Genomic DNA, 9,798 nt, shown 5'->3' with positions numbered 1-9,798 from the left:
TCTCCATCTCTCTCTCCCTCCTACCCTCCCTCTCCTTCCCCCTCTGTCATCTCACTGTGTGTGTGTCTGTCTGTGTCAGCCTTCAGCCCGGGCTGAGACAGCTTCCTCAACGCGCACACACAGACAGCCACACCAAAGTACTTAACAGGTCTTTAAAAGACCATTAACATATTATTGAGGCTTTGTTTGTTGTAGCGCCCCTGCATCTCCACCCTGACAATCACTGCTTGTCCGGCCCCACAGAACACAGGCTTTGTTCTATTTCACCTCTTTGTGGCCCTGCATCTCCACTCTGCTCTGTGGGGGCCGGGGGAGCAGTGATTGTCAGAGTGGAGATGCAGGGTCGCTAACAGGTGAAATACAACAAAGCCTCTGCTCTGTGGGGGCCGGGGGAGCAGTGATTGTCTGCAAGGTCTGTGCACCGCCAAGGAAGGCTTGCCGGGCCGCCACCGACCCGCGGGCCGTACTATGAGTCTCCCTGCTCTAGATACACATATGCTATCTAAGAGTCCGATAGTAGCATGATCCAGTTATATTATGGACACATACAGTTTCTGTGTCACCCACCCAGGCTGTTGTCCTTCCACCAATCATTGCTTCATCATTCACCCAGCCATGCATCTCATATTCTTTCCTTCCTTCAATCTCAATAAGTAAGGAATATATAAGAGCTTACCTCTGCCGGCCACCACCACCGTCTGAACTCTCACAGCCGGCACTGGAACCGCCGCCTCCTCCCCTGAGGAATTGCCCTCCGCCTCCGTGTCGAGCACCACCACCTCCGTGTTGGCCCCGCCACCAGATGTTCAACCTACAAAGTACATTTAAGAATGTTAGAATAAACCACTCACTAGTATTTGGTCTAGGAATGAAGACATGTGAAAACAATGTAATTTGTGACTGTGTACTCTAAAGTAAAAGAAAATGTCCCTTTTTCCAGGGACGGGTGTTGTCTTGCTGCACTTTTTGGCACAACTGATGAAGGCTGGCTTTTTAACACGCACCATTTTTCTCCACACAGACAGAAGATGGACTTCTAACAACAAGATCAAGTTGAAACAAGGTGAGAGCTCGGCTCAACCACAAGAAATGTCTTCAATTAATCGTCAGCACTAACCACTTTTCCATTCTCAGTTAAACGTTTAGTTTTTTTATTATGACTTCATTTTAGTAAATGTGTTTACTTTTAATAAAGCTTTTAAACTTAAATAGACTCTGTGTTTTTTGGTCCAGACTAGAGTGACTGAGCGAAAGGTTTTGCAATTTTTGCAAGCATGAGTCCGTGCCTCTGACACTTCTTGACTCTGACTCCGTACTCTTGAGCTACGTTGGATAATCATCATTGGGGATCAATCATCAATGAATTCGGGAGGTAAATGACTGTGCCACACTATGTCGTCAGTCAGTAAGGACATTGGGGGTTCAAAGTCTGTTATCACAGAGGTATGTGGAAACTCTAACAGCGCCTATTATAATTGATAAGCAATGCACTATTTATTGTCCATAGTTGTTTCTGCAGAAGAATTGTCCCCTCAACAGTAGTGGTATGGATTGTCCTCCTATCCAAACCAAAAGGTAGTATCTTATTCTTTCTTGGTGGTCATTCACATTTTATAGTTGGGAATTTTCAAAGCAGATAGAACACTTCAAAAGACATTATGGACAATCCCAGAGGACTGCACTGCACTAAGTTGATAGAGCTATTGCTGACTAGAATGGGAGTTTCGCCAACCGTGCAATCTTAGTTAGCTACACAGACAGACTAATAAGAATAATCTAGTAATACCACAGGGAGTCATAGTAGAGGCAGGATAAGAATTTAGATACAGTCTACAAGAAGATCAAAGACGATTTTGAAAAAATCAAATGAGGAACGCTAGGAAAAATAGGTACTGGTCTAAAATGAAAACTTACTGGGGCCAGCAAAGGAGCCCTCGCCTGCCCGATCCTGGCCCTGTTGAACAGCATCCGCCGCCTGCTGCTCCTGTGTCCTCCCCTCTCCCCTGGGGGGAGCTGACGTACAACACGAAAGAAAGAACAGAAAACATGGATGATTGTTGCTTGTCAATGTCAACCAAATCAAACATTTCAAAACAACAATAACAAAATATTTCCGCGAAATTATATTGATTAGGGTTAGTTTTCATTGATTTGCGGACCTGCGACTTCGAAAGTCACGTAACTCACTAAACAAAGTACTGAAAGGTTCACCTAGGACTGGCAGGCAGCAGTCCGCAGGCAAGACGCAAAGTGACAGACAAACTCCATTGTGATTTCAGTCAGATCAGTGACAACACTAACAGTTGCCTGCTACATAACCAGTCATTTAAATAGTCAAACTATCAATCCACCGCCACTATTTTACTTATTGTCAGGGGTACAAAGGAAGGGGCAGATTTAAGCCACTTGCGGCTCTTTTGCTCCGTTCTTGCGTGACTTTTGTGATGCAGCAGCTAAACAAAAGAGGCGTCATGGTGCGGCATATAATATTATAACAACGTGACGCATTTGGGAGATGCATCCTGTTATAAAGCCCTGCGCCATCAGGGGGCGTTCCGGCGCAAGGGAGGGCATTCCTGCGCTGGAACACATCCTAAAAGTGGCTGAGGGAAATCTACAAAATTTCAATCAGTCACCTTTAGGACAATGATCCGTCACACAAACCCTGCACCTGCTTGAAGCAGAGGTACGGCTTGACCCAGCATTGGGGAGATAGGGTACCCCAGAGCATTGCTGGAGCTGCGCCATCGTTGTGACGCAACTCCAGCAGTAAAGCTTCGGTGACGTTTTGGGCCCATGGTGCGCCGCATTGCAAATATGGCGCACCATGTTTGGTGGTGGTAGGGGGCCGCACAATTACTGGCGCATCCCTGCTACTTTGCAGGGATGCGACGGTAATTGCAATTCTGCCCCTTAGGGGCATACTTACTTACGCGTTCTGGCGCATCTCCAGAGATGCGCCTGATCAAATGCGTCACGCAAAACTACCCTTGCGACACGGCAGATGCGCCTCATTTACAATGCGGCGCGCCCTGGCGCAAGGGTAGGCCTTTGCGTGACGCATCTCGTCACGTAAGAGCAGCGCATAGCTGGAGTCACGTCGCCAATGCAATGCAACTCCAGTAATGCTCAGGGCCACCCAATACTTAACATGCTGTGTCAGTCCTTACGCCTGCTTCAAGCAGGCATAAGGAATTGAATTGACGTAGCAGCGTCGCAGAAGTGCCTGCGTTAAATCTTGTAGATTTCACGCAGGCACTTTTGCGAGGCGCACAGCCGCAGGACCGCCCACCCTGCATACTAGGAACGCACCCATTGTGGCGCAGGCCCATGGCTTTATAACGTGACGCATCTCCCTAGATGCGTCACGCTGTAAATAACTCGCAGGGATGCGCCACGTTTACGCCGCTGTTGCGTCACGCAAGGCAACATAAACGTGGCGCAAGGGGCTTGTAAATGTAACCTGCCCCCTAGTGTCTAGCATTACGCAGTTCTGTAAAGTACACTCATACATAATTGTTACTCAGGCCAATGAGACCACAAAATAGAAAACAAATAAGCATAGTAGCAACGCCACTGAGAAGGAGAGCAGTGCACCTGAAATGCACAGAAGATTTAGAAATATAATTTAACTACAATGTAATCGTCAGCAGCATTATTGATTTGCTCCATGTAAAAAACAAATATTTGCAATACAGCAACATAGAGCAGGAGAAAACATAGTAGTGAGTGATGAAATAGCTACTACTACTCACCAAGCCCGGGGATCTCCAAGCCGAGCTGGTCCAGCAGGTCGCGCTCCCTGTCCAGGACGTCCGTCCAGCGGTGGGTGACCTGGCTGTAGGTGCGCTGGACCCCGGAGAGTTGGGACATGGCCCAGCACACCTTCTGCCACCGCTTCCGGCGCTCCCGGATGTTGTAGCCGGCCGCGATCCTGCCGCCTCCCGCGATGGTCCTGGGCAGGCGGCGCTGGACGAAGTAGACCAGCGCGCCCACTTCCTCCGGGCTGAAGATCTCCCGTCATGTCACCTGCTCCCCCCTCAATCGCCCGCATGCTGTCATGGCACGGGGTCAAGGACTCCTCCTCCCCGCCGCCGCTGCGTCCCTCAAGTGCCTGGGCAGCTTCACGGTGCCTGGCTTCACCATGGTCTGGGCAGGTAAGGTAGGAAGTAGAAAATTAAGAAGGAATAGGATAGGGAAGAAGAAAAGAAAAGAGTTTAAAAAGTAGTTTAAAAGTAAACAAAAATTTCAAAAAAGACAAAAATATACAGCTAGGAAAAGAGAGGGATAGATAAGAAGCAAAATCGTTTGAAAAAAACTGAAAACAAGCAAAGGATGGCAAAGATAGCAAGAGGATAAACACCATGCCCAGACACAGGAAATGAATGAAAAACAAGATGGCCGCCTGTTCACGAGCGCGAAAGTAAGTTCGCACGCAATTTTCCTCGCGATCTTGTGCGAACTTGTACTCGCAATGCGCTTACCTCGCGAGATTATACATAGCGGGCGGAAACGGAAATAGGTCACGCAAACAAAATGGCTGCGCCCGTACTCGACCTTGGGGTAAATTCGCGTGTTGCGCTGCAAGCGGCTCACGAATACTGCAAAAAAAGCTCGGGAAATAACACGCTGCAAAAAAATATAAAGCTCATTCGCACGAATTGGCGGCTTCCGCGGTCGGTTTCACACGACGCCGAGCCTCGCAAATAGCGCGAAATTACCGAAAAACGATTTTTGCAAAAGCAAAACAAATGAGCAGGTGCAAAAGGTCAATCTCATGATTTGTAACGATTCCCTGTTGTGCTTCCTGAGGGGGCCCTCCAGAATTCGGTTGCCTGCTTGCAACAATTGTGTGACCCTGCTATGACCTTAACTGTATGCCGCAAAGGTCCTGATTTACAGCTAAGGGAGCAGACAAGCAGGTGCCAGGCTGGAACTTCAAATTCAGTGACACATTAATTAGCCCCTAATTCATTATTGTCAGTTGGGGCAGGGCAGGTGTTGTTAATAAACTAACCCCAAATTAATTCATGTCAGTTGAAGCAGGGCAGGTGTGCTTGCTTTTCCCCCCCATCTTCTACAGTGATGATGACCCAGAGGGTGGCATTGATGTAACAGAGGGTGGCATGGGTCAAAGAGAGGGTGGCAGTGGTGAAACAGAGGGTGCTGGGAGGCTGTGATGATGAACCAGACGTAGAAACAACATAGTCGCGACCGTTGCGAGCCGATAAGTAAGTTCGCAATTGCGAACTACTACCAAATCCTCGCGAACTGGCAGAAACATTTGCGAACACAAAAAAAAAAAATCCGCAAATTCGTGGGAATTCGCGGATTTTGCGGATTGCGAGTTCGCAAATTCGCAAAATTCGCGAACGCCAGATTCGCAAAATTCGCCCATGCTTATCTGGAACCTTTACCACTGCTAACCAGTGCTAATATGCATGTGGTCTGTACTCAAAACTTGTCCTGGGTGGGGTTTGTGGAGTTCTGATACACAGAACTCCGCAAAGTGCTGAAAAAACACTGCCACACTCTGAGGTGTTCCCAGAGTGGTGGAGTGCAGTAAGTTGCTCTGCTCGTGCTGATTTTTAGCACCAGGAGTCAGTCCTGCACTGTAAATTCAGTGCAGACAGCACCACGTGCAGCACAAGAGGTTGTTGCTTCTTTCTGGTGCTCTGGTTCTACTCAAGTGGCAGCTTCCTCAATGCAATCAGCAGGTTTCTCAAAGCGAGCGCTAGCGACCCGCTGCGACTGCCAGTGTTGAGAAATCTTGCCCATGGGAGATCTGGCGTATAATTTTTCTCACTTGCGCTAACCAACTTAATGTTCGTGAGACGCAAAAGAGAAAAAACTCCACTCCGTGGCACTTCGCGGAATTCTGCGGAACTCCGTGCAGAGTGGGCAAAACACTACAAACTCCACCAGCGAAATTTGAAACCTACCCCTACTCAATACATGGTAACATTGGCTTATCCACAATTGACATATTTAATTTCCTTATAAGTCCCTGAGAACCCAGAGTGGTAGGCCCGGCTAAGGGAAACACAATGGCGAAACAACAATTGTCCAGTAGATAGCGGCATGCTCCCTCCGATGTGTTCCGTGTATGTGAACTTAAAAAAAAAGCCTCAGTTCCTTTACGGGGCATGGAATCCTTTGAAAAAATATTGAGATGCAAGGGATGTAAATGCAGTCATGGCGGGCTGTAGTCATGTACAGGCCTTCATCCCTATGTGGCCATCCTCTTATAGGGCATCGCAAAATGCCTTCTATCTTAATAATGAGAAAAATGACACCAAGATAACTAATATAAAATAAGGGAAACCAGAGGTATGATTTTGTGAAGATTTAGGGCAAAAAGCACCAATAAAAAGGAAGTACCAATTTGAAGTCACTGTTCCAGGTTGACCGGACCCAAGGTGCGATTTCAAGCTAACAGCGATGGAGCATAAGTTTGCTACCCCAAGCACTTTCCCCCAGTCAAAGATTTTATCTTCTGACTCTCTGAAATGGAAGTCAAAATCCTCCAGCTGGGCAAGGTTGCCAGCTTTCCCCAACGAACTCCTATTGAAATCAGATAGCCATTGGATGAAGTCCAGCAGAAGCAGTTGGATTTATCAGGAAAAGCTCTGAGAGGGAAAATTCAAATTTTATGTCCCCTGCAGGTAGACGCTTTTGGTGCTATTAACCAGTCAGATTTCTACATTCAAACTTAGGATCTGATGGAGAATTTGGCAGATGAGCACTCCATCACAAATGTGATGGGTATCCTGTCATTAAATACGTTATACTTGTGACGGTGTACCTGTCCGCAAAACTCTAAATCAGGACTTAAGTCTTATTTATGGAGTTCAAAATCCTCCAGTGGGGCAAGCCTGAAGTTGTATCCAACAAAGCAATCGGAAAATTGGACTCCTTTGCTGAAAAGTCCCACTGACGATCTGGAAGTCTAAGAAGTCCAAGAATTGTATAGGTCCTGATTTTTCAGACTTTCTGGAGCACTTACTCTTGGTCACTTCAATTGCACCAAACTGGTTCTGGGACCAGCTCCCTGTCCCACTGGGCTTGTGCTAAGCTGGTTGCATATGGTCCAGGACACAAAGGCTTCCTCAGGTCTCCATTTACGCATAACAATGAATGAGGGGGTTTCATACTGGTTCTTTTGAAATTCCTGAACCTACCCGTGCCTCTCTTCCTGAGCTGATAGGAATGATTTACCTCACAACCATGTCTTCCTGCAAAAGGCCATATCCATTATTTCTGAGTAGGGAGCAGTTTTCACACCTTGCTAAGAGGAGACACCAACAGGGACCAGCAGTCTGCAGTCTAATAAGCTTACTGGACCTCAGGAAGACAAATTGTAACTTGTTAAAAGCTACTTTTCCTACATATTTATTTAAAATATGATTTCATTAGTGAACTAAATTTTTAATAAGCATTCAAATAGTGGTTGAATCTTTCCAGTAGCTTGTTCCAAAGGTAGCAGAGTTATAATTTTATGCTGACCTTTATTTTTTTTTCATAGTACAGCCACAGTCCTTTCTCAGGGAAAATACATTTTGGCAGCTAGTCACTATAGGTACTCACTAACAGTAAATTCATGGATGTACATCTTTTAAATACTAGGTACCAAACTTGTGGTCTGCACAGCCTACCTAGGGTGACTTATTTAGTATTTAAAGGTAGGGTTCTTCACTTTCAAAAATGGTTATTTTCACTGGTTTCCTGGCAGGTTTAAAAGTTACTGCAGTCAGGCTGCACAGGTAGGACTGAAACCATTTTTTTCAGTTTAGTGGATGTCATAAGATGTGCTACGACCCACAGCTGTCATTGAACTTTTCCATTCCTTTGAGGTATTTTCCTGCACCATACCCTACGGCTTTACTGGAAAGTTAAATCTCCCATTTGGGGATTAGAGACTTTTACCATGTTTTAGGCCTTCAGGAACATACACTGGGTACTGGACAGCAGTAACCCTGTATGCAGTGTTAAAAAAACAGCAATACCGGACAGCCAAAAATAGGGGTGCTCCTGGAAAAATAGTAACTTTCTCACAAGTGCTACCTAATACATACCAAAAGTCGTCTGCATTTTTACCATGCTACTTCCTCAAGTCCCTATTGGTACCTACTTAAACATCATGTGTATCCCTAATAAGAGATGCCTTTTATGTACTGAGTGTTCATAGGATGGAAGCGGTCAGAAGTGTGTGAAAGACTATTTACCCATCCATCACAGAGGCTGATACGTCTGTACAGTTGAAATGGCAACAGGAAACAGTGGTGATGACAGTCCCAGACAAAGTGAACAGAGCATGCTAAACCACAAGCAGTCAGCACCACTGCGTCCCTGAGCAACACTGCGCGCCTTCCAATGACAGAAAAGCTTCCTCTCTGTAAAATTCCTGCAACATGTTGTGCATTTTGGAAACCATGCTGATCCTGTAAATCCCTCTCAAATGCATCTCTAAATGGATGTTCACCTACTGCTCTCTCTCAATCTTAAAACACTTTCTACTGATTTTTCCAAGGCCCGAAGATTTCCAAAATTGATGAGAAATTTGCAAGCTGACTTCTGTTTTCATTGATCTACCTACAAAAGATGCATCTGCAAAGATGATGTTCTTCTCAAGTGATAAGACTGTATAACAACCATACACAACTGCACTTCTGCGCCCTCATCTGCTCAAGGATCAAACCTCAAATATCAGTGAAGCAGTAACATAAGGAAGTCATCCTAACTAAGCAACAGCCTGCAACAACATTCAGCTATTCACCTACCGCAGATGCCTCAGACATGACACTGATGTTGAGTTCTAAATTTAGCTGATCATACACCACAAACATGGCCCAAACACAAAAAGTCCATATACAGAAAATTACCATCCGGATGAGAAATGTCTTTGCATAGTTCATATAAAGCACTTATAAGAACAAAAAGTGTTCCTTAAATATAGTTCAAAACACTTCGCAGGAACACCAGAAGTATTTCTGTCCCAAAGCATTTGTATCGCAAGTTACTCATCATTACTGAAAAATTATATATAAGGATACAGCAAGAACCTTTGGAGGGACACATAACAATGAATTGAAACAAAGGGTCACTGGATGAATCAAACTAACCTTCTTATATGTCCCTTTCTCTCCCTGATGTTGGTTCTTCTACTCTTTCCCTGCTTCAACCATGATCAGTGGTTAGCTCCCTTATACTACAAAAGACACTCTATTTTGTACCTAAACTAGATTAGGCGCATTATAACAACCAAAGCAACAGAGCAGCAAGCTCAAATGTACTGCACCCTTCCCTTGTCCAAGGTCAAATGATTCTTGAAACTCGATCATTAAGGTGTGCACTCACTTTAGGCACGGCTGCCAGAGGTGCGACCTTGTGTCCACATTGTAACGGGAAACACACATAGTAGTGCACCAAAAACTGATGTTCATACAAAGACATCCATATCAAGACTTGACATAGGATGCCCTTTTCTTTACCTTGCCACCGCCATCGCTGCTGATAACGCTTCAATCACTGCCACCAGATATCTCTGCCACGGCCACTCGCTACTGCCCCAGACAACAACTCTCATGTGGGCCTTGTAAATCTCGCGGCAGGAGCCGTACAGCACAAGGGCACCGGCGCATAAAGCTTCGGCTGGGCTCCTGCAACCCGTGACGCCCCTTTCTTTGCCTTGCCACCGCTATCACTGCTGATAACGCTGCAATCGCAGCCACTGGATATCTCTGCCATGGCCACTCGCTACTGCCCCGGACCACAGCTCCGAGGGGACCATGCAAATCT

This window comes from Lissotriton vulgaris, chromosome 3_1 (genome assembly GCF_964263255.1).
Source record: "Lissotriton vulgaris chromosome 3_1, aLisVul1.2, whole genome shotgun sequence".
In the NCBI taxonomy this organism is placed as follows: Eukaryota; Metazoa; Chordata; class Amphibia; order Caudata; family Salamandridae; genus Lissotriton; species Lissotriton vulgaris.
Note: the sequence above shows the minus strand (reverse complement) of the source record.